This window comes from Magnolia sinica, chromosome 4 (genome assembly GCF_029962835.1).
Source record: "Magnolia sinica isolate HGM2019 chromosome 4, MsV1, whole genome shotgun sequence".
Classification (NCBI taxonomy): Eukaryota; Viridiplantae; Streptophyta; class Magnoliopsida; order Magnoliales; family Magnoliaceae; genus Magnolia; species Magnolia sinica.
In genome coordinates this window covers 77,210,451-77,225,182 of record NC_080576.1, presented here as the reverse complement: position 1 = coordinate 77,225,182, position 14,732 = coordinate 77,210,451, and the positions used below count along the sequence as shown (strand labels likewise).

Below are 14,732 nucleotides of genomic sequence, written 5' to 3'. Positions count from 1 at the left end.
GTATTAATCATAGTTGATTCTGTGAGAAGGGAAGAAAGACTCCGATAATGGAAAAAAAAATAAAAATGAGAGGCTAGATTGGGAAAGATATTGTTGGTTTGAGTAGAAAGCAGTGAAGATGTTTGGCTATGAACATCTTCAGTTGGAAGGGTAGACTAGAAAGCTGAAAATATTCTTCTTCTTCTTCTTCTTCTTTGTTTTTTTTTTTTTTTTTTTTTTTTTTTTTTTTTTTTAAATAAAGATTTTTCATTCCATGAAAAGTAGTTACAAAAGATTGTATACAATTCAGGTTCAACAGTTCCAAAACAGCATGCCAGAACCTATCATATGACTATCCACAGCACAATGCAAAAACCAAGCAACGAGGACCCGACAAAGCTAACTTCTAAGGGCACCTAGGCCCACCCTGTCAAGGAAGATGAGGCTCCTAACCTCCCGAGGGACCTCGGTGACAGAGAGAACAGGTGGAGGACTGGGAGCCACTGCCCAATCTAGCCAACCTATCTGCCAACCCATTCCCCTCCCTAAGAATATGGTGAAATTCGACTTCCCTATCCTTTTGGAGAGCGTTGATCCTGCTTAGCCAATACCTCCATTTCCACCTCGGGCTGGTCGATCCAATGAGGAAATTGATCACCATCAGAGAGTGAGACTCGATGATGATCCTTTTAAAGCCCTTCTTAGGACATAGGAACAACTCGTCATGAATGGCCCTGATTTTCGCTCGGGTGTTAGAGGCCCTGCCATACCCCTCTGCAAAATCGAAAATGAAGAAGCCATCCTGCCCTGTGCAAATCCCACCCCCTCCTGCGGGACCTGGGTTTCCCTTGGCGGAGCCATCTATGTTCATTTTTACCCAACCGTCAGGGGGCTTCATCCATCTAACAAGAATGACTTTAGGCTCGGGCGGGTGGGACACTTGATGATGTAAACCCAAACGAGATAGAAGCTGGTTGTCGGAGCGGAGATGGGAGTGCTCTGGTAACCATCTATTGGAGATCGCATGGAGCCAACCTAACACCCGAGACACTTGCACCTGAAATGTGGGGTGGTTGCCTTCGAACTTGGCCTAGTTCCTACCCCTCCACAGTTCCCAAATGATGAATCTTAGTACTAATTTAAGCAATGTTCTCGCCTAGCCCTTAGGAAGAGGACCCTGCCACCATTGATCGAGCTTACCTTGCACGGAAGACACCCCTGCAATAGAAAAGCCGAAGATGGAAGCGAAATGGGACCACACAGCTTTTGCCCGGCCGCTGAGAAGGAAAACATGATTGATTGTCTCAATCACTGACCCTTGGTTCGCCCACCCATTGTAGCAGACACATCACGAAGCCAGGTGGAAACCTTTGGCTTAGACTGCCGATTCCACCAGGATGGCACCCTTAATCAATTTCCAGAGCAACATGGATATCTTTGGCGGCAGTTGCGGAAGCCAGATTTTGTCATGCTAGTCCACCTGCGGCCTGGGCAATCTACCGTGTTTCCAAGCTGACTTAACTGAGAAGATGCCAGCAGGATCGAGGGGCCATTAGGGGGCCTCTGGGCCATCTGAGGTGCAGAAACCTTCGTGGAAGATAGCGTCGATCAGCTCCTGCAGCAAGAAGGAGAAGACTGATGAGGGGGGAAGAGGCCCCACCTAAGCCAAATAGTCCATGATTCTGAGCTCCATCATCCCTGTAGGAATTGTATGCTCCACTTTGTGAATGAGGGGGCCAAATCTTGACCAATTATCCCTCCCAAAGCTGCGCTCGCCCCTCCTGATATGCCGTTGCATCTTGGATTCCAATAGAGGAAAAAGTTCTTGGATCCGTTTCCACAATGGCGAAGCTGTAACCACAGGCTGAACTTGATCTGGAGAGAGCAGATCATGAGAGTATTTAGCACGCATGTGCTCGGTCCAAAGACTATTAGACTCCTTGTATTTAATAGCCCACGCCATTTTGAACTGGAGTGCAACCATAACCTCTGCTAAACTCCTGATCCCCAAACCACCTTTAGCTACAGGGGACGAGATTCAATTGGAAGGATAGACAACGCATTTAAGCCTAGGTTTCTGATGTTTGGCTACGAGAGGCATGTTCGCGTGCTGATTGGATGTTTGGAGGGTCCTTGGGTGTTCTTATTTCTTTCGGCAACCACCTTATCTTAAAGGCAGGGTCTACACAAGAATCTAACAGCCTGCTATACATTTATGGCAAGTGAACGTTTGGGTTCGCCTATTTTATTGCCAAAAGAAGTAAAAGATGCTACCAGAGATTTGATACATCGGCCATCCTATTTAATAAAGATATAGAAGTGCAAAATAAAAGACTATTTACTCTGCTTTATCTCCTCCGTAATGTTTCTCTTTCTAAATTTGAAGGAGGCTTCCTGGTAGGTAATCCTGGGTGTGGCCCATGTGATAAGTGGACCAATGAAGAGGTTATGTGGTCAGCGTGGATTGAGTTAGTTAGGACAATAAAATACATCTCCGTGAATTCAAATAGTCAGCACATGGTCCTGCATCCTTTACAACAAACATCAAGATTGTAAATCTTATTGTCCTTACACGCCTACACAGTGTTCAGCTCATCTAATTCAATTCAAGACAACCACTTCTGGGTAGCTCTCTTGAAGCATCTACTCTTACACTATTAGTTTACCCCACTATACATAACAAATTTACAAAATTTATGTTTATTTCTGAACGGCCAAACCAATCATTGAACCTCTACATGATCAACATAAACCATCGGTTCTTCCAACTACTGATTAAATAGCAAGAGTCATCCACTGAAAGTGGTACTTTTTATAGATGGACCATCAAAGGAGGGTCACACATGATGGACATTCCAAATAATCATCAAACGTGTAGTAAACATCTATTCCAACTATTGATTAGATTGTTTGGATTATCAAATCAAAGTTGCTTTTGAGAGACATGGGCCATCAAAGGCAGGACAGACACGATGCATGCTCCAAGTTTGTGATCTGTCCTTAAGAAAGTGTAATAAATTTGGACCACCCACTCTCCTGTCCATTAGATGAGATATCTATGTCATTTAATTACAATTGTGGGTCACATATATGATGGATGTTCAAATCAATGATCGAAACTTTTCTAGCATGATAGAATAATTACCATCCATTCTCCTTTTTTTCCCCCCCAATTTGCCACTATTGAAAAGATGGCTAAGGTTATGCGGTCAAGGCTATTTTCGAGACAAATGAGCCATTAAAGGTGAGTCATACATGATGGACTGTCCAAATCAATGATAAAAACTTTTCCACTACCATCAATCGATATAGAACATACATTCTTCTAACCATTTATTAGATAGCTAGGAATATGCATCCAAGTTTCGGATTGCGATAGTGGAGATGGGTGGTGTTCGTGGTGCTGCATTTTCTCCTATATATAGCTAGCACGGAAGAAGCTGGATTTTCTCAAGGGGAATAATTGTTGGGTTTGATGAGGTCATAACTAAGGTTAGTTAAATGGTGGGAGGAACTGCTGGCACATGCATCGTTTTCCAGGTATAGTCTTCATTGGCTGCTGCTACACCATGGTCATAGCTATTGGGAATCCGTAAAAGTAAACTTTGAATTCAAATCACACGAGATTAAGCAAATGTAAACAAAGCAATGACAAAGCATACAAGATTTTTACACGAAAACCCCTTGTGGGAAAAAACTACAGCACAAAGTGACGTCAAATCCACTATGATAAACAATCTACAAGAGGTGGATGGACTTACTGATCTGAGAAAAAAAAAAAAAAAAAAAACCCAAAAACCTTACCAAGCCCTGGCTTTAATTTCTCTTTGCCCACAACAACCCAAAAAAAGCTCTTGAAGCCCTAATCTCCGATTACAAATTCTTAAATAGAATTAAAATTGAAATAGGAAACAAAAACTGTAATTCTGCAAAATTGTGCAAGTCGGTCGATGTGAGCTTCGATCAGATCAAGCACCATTGATAAACCCTTGATTGGATCGAACCCATCCTCGATCGGATCAATTTGAACACAAAAATTGCCCAGTGAGCAAAAGCCAAATTCAGAAGTTTTCTAATAAGATCAATCAAGTCTTCGATCAGAGCGACCTACCATGTTTCTAACTGATTTAAGACATCTATCATAAATCTCCACCATGTCTTCAATCATCACAGATCACAGCTCCAAGCTCCAAGCTCCAACCTCCATCTCTAATTGCCTCAATCATAGCTACATCATCATCATCGCTTTTCATGCACATTTTCTCTTCATCAACCTTTCGTCATACCCAAAGAAGTCGAAGATAATCAAAACTTCTATGCAAGAACTATATTTGTAAGCATATCCACTGGATTCATGCTCATGTCACTACCAGAAAAATGACCAATGCCGGGTTGTATGGTAGTTTCCCCGACGACTTTTAGCCGTCGGTGTCATTAACTGTTAAAAGCTGTTGGCAAAAGATATTGAACCGTCGACAAAACTAAAAGTTTATTAACCCTAAATGTGGGTATTACCCTTACCTTGGGGCTACCTTGATGATTTAATGTATAGTCATGCCGTCGATCTATTTTTCTAGCCCATTTTACAATGTGGTATAAAAAATTAGGTAGATCCAAATATCAGGTGATCCACACCATAAGAAACATTGGGGATTGAACACTTACCATTAATAATAGTGTGGTTCACTTTGTTCTTTGATTTGTCTCCTTTTTGGGTTCATTCCCTAAAGCTACCTATCAAAATGAATGGACAACATGGATAGACCACATACATCATGGTGGGCCCCACGGAGCCCCTGAGAGGACTGTCCGTCTTTAGCTCACTCGTTGGGATGCAGATTGCGTCCTACCCCTGCGTCTCTAGCTGGGACCAAGTAGGAGCTTTGTACGGCCACCATGATGTATGAGTCTTATCTGCACTGTCCATCCATCTTTTCCTACCATTTTAGGATATAAGGTAAAAAATGAGGCAAATCCAAGACATTTGTCGACTACACAATGGGGATTAAACTCTTACCGTTTAAAATTTCTTAGGGGCCATAGAGATTTTGGATGGAGCTGATATTTTTATTTCACTTCATCCATGCGTGTGTAACTTTATGAATAGGTTAGATGGCAAATAAACATCACAATGGGCCCTACAAAAGTTTCAAAGGTGAGAATCATTCTCACCATTGCATCTTGTGGTGTGGTCGACTTGATCCTTTGATCTACCTCATTTTTAGGCTTGTATCCTAAAATGAAACGAAAAAAATGGATGAATGGTGTGGATAAGATCCATACATCATGGTGTCCACTCAAAGCTCCTACCCGTTCCCATCTGGAGACATGCGGGGGTAGGATGCAATCCGATTTCATCCTAATGGGGCATTACCCAATCTATGCCCAGAAATAGTGCCCAAACAACCCTAAAATCTCTCCTGCTCCACGGAATATCCTCCCTTCCTCCTTCCCTTCCTATCTCATGACGAAAACCCTAAAATCTCTCCTCCTTCATGGAATTGCACCCATCAAGTCACTCTCTGAAGCTTCTTTACGAAGATCTCATTATTTTTCCAGCATCTCAAGCACTGGCAGCTGCCATATTAGGTAACAAATGGAGATGCTTCTCTTTTCAACCTTTTTTGCTTACGTTTTTTTTTCTTTTTCATTTTTACACAGCCCGATTCACCTGTCATTGACATCGGGCTGACGATCTTAGCCCATGGGTGTAGATGGCTGGTGAAGTTAGAGGTGAGCAGGTGCAAGGGGATCCTATGATGGAATCACTGCAATCGGGAAGTGTTGCCCCATGCTGGAGGAGCTGACGCTCTGTGATCATAGGATGGATGGAGGGTGGATTGTTGCACTGTCATTTTGTGGGAATTTGAAGACATTGAGGCTGCAGAGGTGTAAGAGGATTGATTCAGATCCTGGGCCCATCGAGCATCTGGGGTTGTGCCTTTTATTGGAGAGATTACAGCTGCAATGGTGCCAGCGGACGCGGATTTCCTGCGAAAGCCTTTCGCAGGAAGTTCCTGCGCAAGGATCTGGATGGGGCTCACTACAATGTATGTGAGAAATCCATTCCGTCCATCCGTTTTGAGATCTCATTTTAGGGCGTGTGACAAAAAATGAGGTGGATAAAAACCTCAAGTAGGTCACACGAGAGGGAAAATTAGGGAAAGAAATTTCTACCGTTGAAATCTTCCCAGTCTCCACCTTGATGTTTATATGTTATCTAAACCGTTTATAAGGTCATTGTGAATGGGATTAAGTGAAAAAACCAAAAATATAGACTGATACAATAATTTTTTGGGCATACGAAAGGTTCAATGGTGCTCACTGAATGATCACTGTTTCCTCTCGTGTGTCCCTTTTTAATTCTACATGCACCTAAATTTTTTATCTTAAGTCCTTAAATGATCTCGAAAAACGGATGGACGGATTGGATTTATCAAAAACATGTCGGTGGGCCCCACCCAGCATCCTTGCGCAGGAACTTCCTGCGAAAGGCTTTCGCAGGAAATCCGCGTCCGGTGCCAGCTGCGAGACAAGCAGAGCATGATGGAACTATTTCTGGTCTGTGGTGGTGTTAGAGATTGATTTTCAGGATTACTGAGGATTGGACAATCGAATGTTTGGCATTGCAAGTATTTATAGGGTTTAAAATTTCTATCCTTGGAAGGGTGCTCCTTATTGACAACAGAAGGTCTGGAGTCTGTAATTCTTTCTTGGGAGGAATTTCAAAGGCTTAGAGTAGTCTTTTGTAACAATATAAATGATGGTGAAGTCACTCTTGCCCTTACAAGTCTGTTTTCTATTTTGAAAGAGTTCAAATGGCAGCCGGATTCCAGATCTGTTCTTGCATTGAGTCTTGCAGGGACTGGAATGGATACTAAAGGTGAGAGACACTACAAGAAAAATAGGCATTACCAGTGGCCAAAACCGCCGATATAAGAATTCCCGGCGGTCGAGCGGTTGCGGCAGAAGTGGGTTTGTTGTATCATTTACCGGCGTTCGTCCATTTTTAGCAGCGTTTTTGGTGCCCGCCACTAAAAATTGTCCTTTACCGGCGCTTATTATCATTCACCGGTGACTCTACTGCTGCCGGTAGAAACTATAAAAAGCACCGGTAAAAACGATATGAGGCCGGAAAAATTTACAAAACGCCGATAAAAACTTAAAAACCGCCGGTAAAAGAAATGAGAAACGCAGGTAAATTTTGTAACAAACACCGCTAAAAGTAACAACAAACGCCGGTAAAAAGCTATAACAAGTGCTAATGAGAGATTTAAAACGCCGATAAAGTCTGTTTAAAACGCCAATAAATCATTTACAGTGTAAAAGAAAAAATAATAGAAACAATTAAAAATTCTGCTAGGCTGAATCTTCTAAATCAAAAGACCTTTACAGGCTCAAACTAGCATTCAAACACAACCTGTAAATCATTTACAACTAGCCTCATTTACAGGGGGCCTGAGAATGAAAGGTTACATAATGGACAAAAAATTTACAAATTGAGATATAAGGAATAGCAAAAGGAAAAAAATAAAAATCAACGGACTTCAACGACACCCAAGATGAGACTTCTCAAATGCACCCCAAGAACCAGAACTCATGCCATATAAAAGACCTTTGTTAGCACCACCTTGCCATGCATAGAGGTCAAGTAATAAAACAGTATGTACACTCATAATCTGAGTTACACAATCTAAAATTAAATTTTCAGTCATAAATATTTTCTGCAAAAACAACCATACCGAATGAAGTCCATATCCATCCCATATGAAGCAGCAAAGCCCCCAAATGCTCCACCTTCAATTACTAATGCAAAGACAAAAGTTTACAAAACAAAATAAAATAACCAAAAAAAAAAAAAAATGATATAAAATAAAAGGAACCAATGAATACCTATAACTAGCAGATGGAGGAGAATAGCTATGGATTTTTTTAATTTTTTATTTATAAATGTGGACAGATTTTTCTTCCCTTTTTCTTCAAGGATAAAACTACATCATAAGCATCATAGCATGCAACTCAATATGAGCCTTTTTACAGAATCATTAACTAGCATGCAACTCAATATGGATGGACCTGAATTCAGCACAAGGAAAGCCATATAGTGGCTTGTACCTGATGAGCAACTTTGATCATGCATCCATGTAAGCATTGTGGACCCCTGAGCCTACACTCTATATAGTTACTTCCACTTTGAATAAGCATCTTATAACCAAAGACAAATACAGAATACAAGTCAAACATTATGAAAACCCTTCGTTATATTGAAGCAATGAAGATTGGTAAGAAAAATAATAATAATAATAAGCCAAGGGTGTGAGGCCCTTGCTTTTGGTGATCCTTACATGGAGTGGACTTGCCTGATTTTTGGACCGTGGCATCAAGAAGTGGGGAACCACCTGATGGAAAGCTTGGATATTACACACCTTCTATCCAGGCCTGTGTTGGATTGTAAGAGAGCTGGGTTGCACACGCTCAAGGCTTTCCGACCTCAATGCATCTATGTAAGCATTCGATATAAGGATAATTAGTGGTTGAGGTCCATTTCTTGGCTCAAGCAATTATGGACAAGCCAAGCACACATGATTGTATATTTTGATGATCTGAAACATCCCTCTGATGGATCCTTATGTATCTGGACAGACTGAAAATTACTTTGGCAATTGCATTTTTATCATAGGAATGGTATCCCTCAAACAGGGCTAAAAGCAAAAATGGTTAAAGTTCATCAAATCTATTAGGTGTAAAAACACATAATGATGAAAGGAAAGTTTAAATGGTCAGACCAGCTCTACTTTTATCCAAAGGGGCATCAATGGTATAGTCTTCAACCATACATCCATGTGTGCCCATTCATCGATAGAGAAAGATGGTCCCACAAGTGAGATCCACACAAAACGTTCTTTATTAAGGTAATTCATCCAACAGTTGGTATGCATGATTTACAACATGTATTATACATTGTTCTATCTGAAGGATTACAGAGTACTATTTCGATTTTCAGTTTGTACAAGTGAGCCCATTGGTCAGTGACCGAAAATGTCACTAGCAAGATTTGGTATAACAGACAAATTACCAACAAACAAAAAGGCAAAAAGGACAAAATAAATTTGGACCATGCACGTGTGCCAACTCTACACGTGAATGACCATGGATGCAGGTCCAAGAGTAGCATTCCTTCAGATAAAGTTGTCTAACACCCCTAGTGAAGTACTCCCAAGTACAAAACCTACTACAAGCACATGCATACACTCATAAAAGTAAAGGATTTATAGAACTTCACCTGATCCACATCAAGAGATTTGTCAAAACCCCGTACAAATAAATAAATTATTGCTTTGTGTCTATTCTTACGCTAACGCTTCTAGGTCTCTATAAGTAGACAATGGCTAAAGGACTAGCTGGACTTAAACTTCACTGATGATTCCTTGTTTCCTCCTGCTTCCCTGTCAGTTTCAAGCTGCATTTTCAAAACAATAGGTTTATGATGCATCTAATATCCAATATACTTCTAACCAGTTGGAGTATCCAGCTTTGTGTGATGCCTAGAACTAAAAAGAAATAGGGAAAAAGAGAGAAAAAGAAAGAGAAGGAAAAGAAAAGATTCACACAACCTAATGTATTGGAACCTTGTAATTCAATTCATCTGGAGCTACTTCAAACTTCTAATGTCTCACTCAGTTTCAACATAAGGAGCATTTAACAAAGTTATCAACAAATCGAGAGAATTTGGTGAATTTCAAATAATGGAGGTGGGTTGGAAATATTATAACACTAGTGGGTGCCTTTGTATTTTGAAATGACAGGAGAAGGAAGGAATCAGCAGACCTGTCATTATAGCAATGGGCGATACTAGAAGAGTTGCAACTTCCACAAAGCATCACATGGGTCTTTCTAAAATAAATTGAATGCAAACCTGTTGTTTCATAAAAATCAGCATATATTGCATAATCCAACGTGCAAATGGATAAGAATGACATTTCAGTATGGTTGTAAATGAGCTGGCTAGGCCCTACAGGTTCCTGCACCCAGAGTGTGGCTAAATGGGCATGGGCATGGGTTTGGGTAAGTTTTTTTTAGCCTGGTTAATAAATGCACCAGGTGTTGTTACACCCCTGCCCATGCTCGAATCTGGACCGAAATGGATTATGTATCTATGAGAATTCTTATGTGATACTTCTTGTACAATGTATTAAAATACTATAATTTTAATAACATGTTATGCCTGACCTTTGTTCATGCAGTGTTTTCATAATCTTTTCCATATGAATATGTAAAAATATCACACTAAAAAAAATCAGCAATTGATATTTATACTCACCCTGTTTGGTAGACAGCTTTTTTTTCTATTTTCGGAAATAGAATAGTACAACTCTATTGTCTTCAAAGCTTGGGCTAGCTTTGAGGACTTTTTACTGGGATTTGGCAATATGAAGCCTGGTCCCTTGACAGCCTATCCAATAGATCACCACCAAGCCATTCCTTATAGCCCATAGTGAGTTCACATGGCTCTAGCCTGGCTCATTGACAATATTTCTAGGGATGTCAAGAGACCAGACCTATTCAAAATTTTGATTTCACATGGCTCCAGCCTGGCTCATTGATAGCCCCAACCATTTCTAGCTCTTTCTTAAAAGTTAAAACTGGAGGTCGCTTCGGAATTAACCAAGCAGTATGGTTTTCTTAGCTTTAACTTTTCACAAAGCAAGGATCTTACAGTAGTTTTCGAAGAATGCAGAGATTATTCATAAAATATTTTGGCCGTCTGGTTGTTGCCTGAAATGAATTCATCTCATTTTTAATTAACTGTAAATTTTTTATTTTTTATTAGACATATGGTGCTCTAATACATAGTGAGTTCACATTAACAATAATTCTGTATTAGAGTTCCTAATCTCTAAAATATAATTACTGTTAATGAAATGGGATGAAATCATTTTTAGGCATGTAGCAAACAGGGTTGAAACTGTTAACAGAATCCATGGCCATAGATCAATCGGCTTAACAACCCCCAATCTCAAATTTTCATATTTTGGAATTCATTAAACTACACAATAGTCCATTTCAAAAGCTTCAGGATTGATTCTTTTGAGTTCATGTTTGAATGCAATGAAACCATGATGACAGAACTTAATAAACGTAATCAACAAAGAATCACCTGAAAACTTCAGCCAAGATTTTCAGAGCTGTACATTTGTTTGGATCTCGGATCTATCACGCCATGCCGACACATGAGCTTTATTACAACAGAGACCAAGAACCACGCAAGTTAGGATAGTTGGTACAAGTTGAAGGCTCTAAAAGAGCAAGAAGAAGGTTCAAAAGGAGGTAGCAAGAAAAGACTTGATGATCTAAGGTCTTAACTGAAGGCCTTGATGATCTTCCCTTGCCTGTGGCCGTAATCTGTTAAAACCCACATTTTTGAAATGTGACTCAATCATCTTCTATTTCTACTGACCTTGGAGAAAGAAGTCTTTTCCGAAATAACTGATCTCCCCCACAAGAAAATGGGCGTCCACCAACAACGCTGAGCTTTAATGTGGGAAAATCCAAATGACAATAATCAACATGCTGTTAACCGAGAGTGATCATCAATGAAGACAATTTTTGCAATTAAGATGAGGCTCTTCATTTTCTCCAATGATTAGTAAAATACAGTTCTTAGAATTGTAGTATGTGAATTGCCATGCCAATGATGGAAACTTTCAGATTTATGAAAGCTGCAATTGGCCTGTCACTAAAATTTCTACAAATACAAAACAAAACAAAAAAGCAGCAGTATATTTGTTGATTTTTGAATATGTTGCATCTGATAGCCATTTTATTCAGCTTTCAACTGACCGACCTATCTCAATTTGAATAGTATTATGTAGATCAGATTCAACAGAGACAAAACTTAGCCTGAATTTATTCAGGATGAAATCCTCAAACTATTTTTACATTTTTACAAAAGAAGTGAGAAATGTTTTGAAGTAAAAATAAGGTTAAGGTAATCATGAAAATCTGGGAGGAAAAATATTTGAATAGAACCGTTGAATAAAGAGTTTATTTTCCACTTACCAAGAAGAGCATTTACTAGACCCCCAGAACTGGTCTTTAGTGACCAAGAATCGTCACCATTCCTAACAGCAAAGAATGGAAGCCTGTTAATCAACATCAATATTCGTTGTTTTAAAGGCCTTGTGTCTTTGTTTTTCCGTCCCATGGTAAGCGTGCTGGCTACTATAGTTGCTTCTGTAACTTCTTCCTCGTGGAGAACTCCCCAGTCATTACCCTCTCTTAAATTCAATTCATGCTCAGAGAAGTCCTATCAGATCTCCTTAACACCCTTCTCTCAACAAGCAAAGAAAAAGTTCAGATACTCAGCAAATAGAAGATAATTAAAAACTTGTGTGCATGTTAAAATTACTAGAATCTCTTATTGGTAACTACTTGAAGCTCTTATTGCTTTCTATTAAACAATTTAGCTTCAGGGAGCAAATGCAATTTGTCTTTATATTTTCCAAACTAAAGAAAAGATGAGCATTTCTAATTTTCTATCCCCAAATTAAACTAATCGAGTTATGTGAAGCTAAATATGAGAAACTGCCCTTAGTACACATAAGCAATGAATTAGACTTGCAGGAATTTAGAGACTGTGTGGGGACACGTCATTCACTGATCTTAACATCCTCAATCATCCCAGTATTTGTTAACCTCACTATCAAATCATACAAAAAATCCCATTTCTAATACTTTTAGCTAACTAACAATGAGGTCTTTCTTTTTTCCGTAAGGTGGTTGGATTCAGGTAGCCCATCTGCACACTGCATTTGCCAAAATAAAATATGGATATAAGATCCAAGCCATCTCTCTGGTGGCTCCTGCAATGCAGATGCCATGTCCCAAAAAAGAAGCTTGCTACTTATCATGTGAACCACATTGTCAGAAACAAATGGGTAGCTAACAAAAGCATGATGAAGTTATCTTGACTGTCCATTTGTACGATAAATCCTAGACCACCTGATAACTGAACCATCATGTCTAGGAATATAGAATTGGGAAGATTTGCACTTGGAAAGTAGGTGGCAATTTGTCTCATTATTGGAGAAGGGGGTTTTCCAAAGAATGCTCTTTCTTTATGCATGTGTTATGTTGCTCATCTGGTGTATGCATCCAATATGTTGTGATAGTGGTTCTTATTTGGATCTCATGGATGCAAGTATTCCATTGAGTAATGAGTACAAGATTGGCAGCATGGCTTGGTCCTTGCTATAAGGGCGTCTTGTTGCAGCGATGCTTGTGTCACAGTAGTAACATTCATTCATCTCAAGGTCCACTAATTGACCATTTACCAATCATCATCCTGATCAGATAATCCCAGCCACTAACTACAGTTTAGTGATTTTATAGTCAGTGTAATTTTCAGCCTATGATCCTTTCACGTTTGTCCAGAATAAACCATCGGTTCGGTTCATCAAACACATGCTATATATGCAGTAAAATGAAAGGAAAATACTGGATCTTCTTTAAAAATCAAGCAAAAAACAAACCCAAAAATCAAAATGCCAAGAACCCATTTCTCAAGACAGAAAATTCAAAGGACCCATCAAATAAATAAATAAATAAAAGAAGCAGAAGAAGAAATCCTATCCATATATTCCAAAGCATAGATATGGATCAAAAAAAAAACAGAGCAACATACCGGTACTCTGTTGACAGCTCCATTCCATATCAAACCCACGAGCTCCACCATTTCCAAGTTCAAATCAAGGTAGGAAATTCGATCAGATCGAGATCAATGGCTCGCACGAAGCAGACAGCCAGGAAGTCGGCAGGAGGGAAGGCGCCACGCAAGTAGCTGGCGACGAAGGCGGCCAGGAAGTCGGCTCCGGCGACCGGAGGAGTGAAGAAGCCGTATAGATTCAGGCCGGGGACGGTGGCGCTGAGGGAGATAAGGAAGTACCAGAAGAGTACGGAGTTGCTGATAAGGAAGCTGTCATTCCAGAGGCCGGTGAGGGAGATTGCTCAGGATTTCAAGACCGATCTCTGGTTCCAGAGCAGTGCTGTGGCTGCTCTCCAGGAGGCGTCTGAAGCTTACCTGGTGGGTCTTTTTGAGGACACCAATCTCTACGCCATCCACGCCAAGAGGGTCACCATCATGCCCAAGGACATCCAGCTTGCTCGTCGGATCCGTGGTGAGAGGGCTTAGATCTCTCTCTCTGTCGTTCGTTTTAGGGTTTTATTTTTGGATTTCTGCTTTCAGATGCGGATGTAAATACCTTTCTTACTTTTTGATGGTTACAAATGGAATCAGAAGTGTATGTGGTTTGGCTTTTGTTTCTGGGTAAGATTGGAAATAGATTTCGGGTTCTTTGCAAAAAAAAAAAAAGAAGAAGACAGCAGCAGCTATGGCTTCCGAGAGATAGAGAGAGAGAGAGAGAGAGAGAGAGACTTTCGGTAGGTTATTGCAGGGGAGGAGAGAAGAGGGGCGAAGGGTTTCAGTAGAAAAGAGGAGCGGGAAAAGAAGGCGCGATGGATTTGGGGATTAGGCGCGCGGGCGTTCTGGAGATTTGGGGATAGGGCGTGTGGGCGTTTTAGAGGGAGCTTTTAGGTTTTTTTTTTAATTATTTGAAACCAGCGGTGGTCGCCCTTTTTTGTACACGGGTGGCCACTTTAAAACGCCCCACATTTCATCTACAGTGGCGATTTTCTGTGGCCACCTGTGATGAAAACGCCCCTAATAACTATATTTTTTGTAGTGAGATTAGGTT

At 40.3% G+C, this 14,732-nt stretch overlaps 1 long non-coding RNA gene and 2 pseudogenes across 1 annotated transcript; 2 read left to right on the top strand and 1 right to left on the bottom strand.

Moving 5' to 3' along the window:
• Positions 1 to 4,363: 4,363 nt before the first annotated feature.
• Positions 4,364 to 6,918, top strand: LOC131244177 (F-box protein At5g51380-like; annotated as a pseudogene).
• Positions 6,919 to 7,852: 934 nt separating this feature from the next.
• Positions 7,853 to 8,934, bottom strand: LOC131243255 (uncharacterized). Its single transcript, XR_009169970.1, has 3 exons — positions 8,325 to 8,934; positions 8,095 to 8,184; positions 7,853 to 7,970 (listed from the first exon to the last, which is right to left on the bottom strand). It is a non-coding gene; the product is annotated as an uncharacterized LOC131243255 (long non-coding RNA).
• Positions 8,935 to 13,668: 4,734 nt separating this feature from the next.
• LOC131243254 (histone H3.2-like) lies at positions 13,669 to 14,277 on the top strand (annotated as a pseudogene).
• The last annotated feature ends 455 nt before the right edge of the window (positions 14,278 to 14,732 follow it).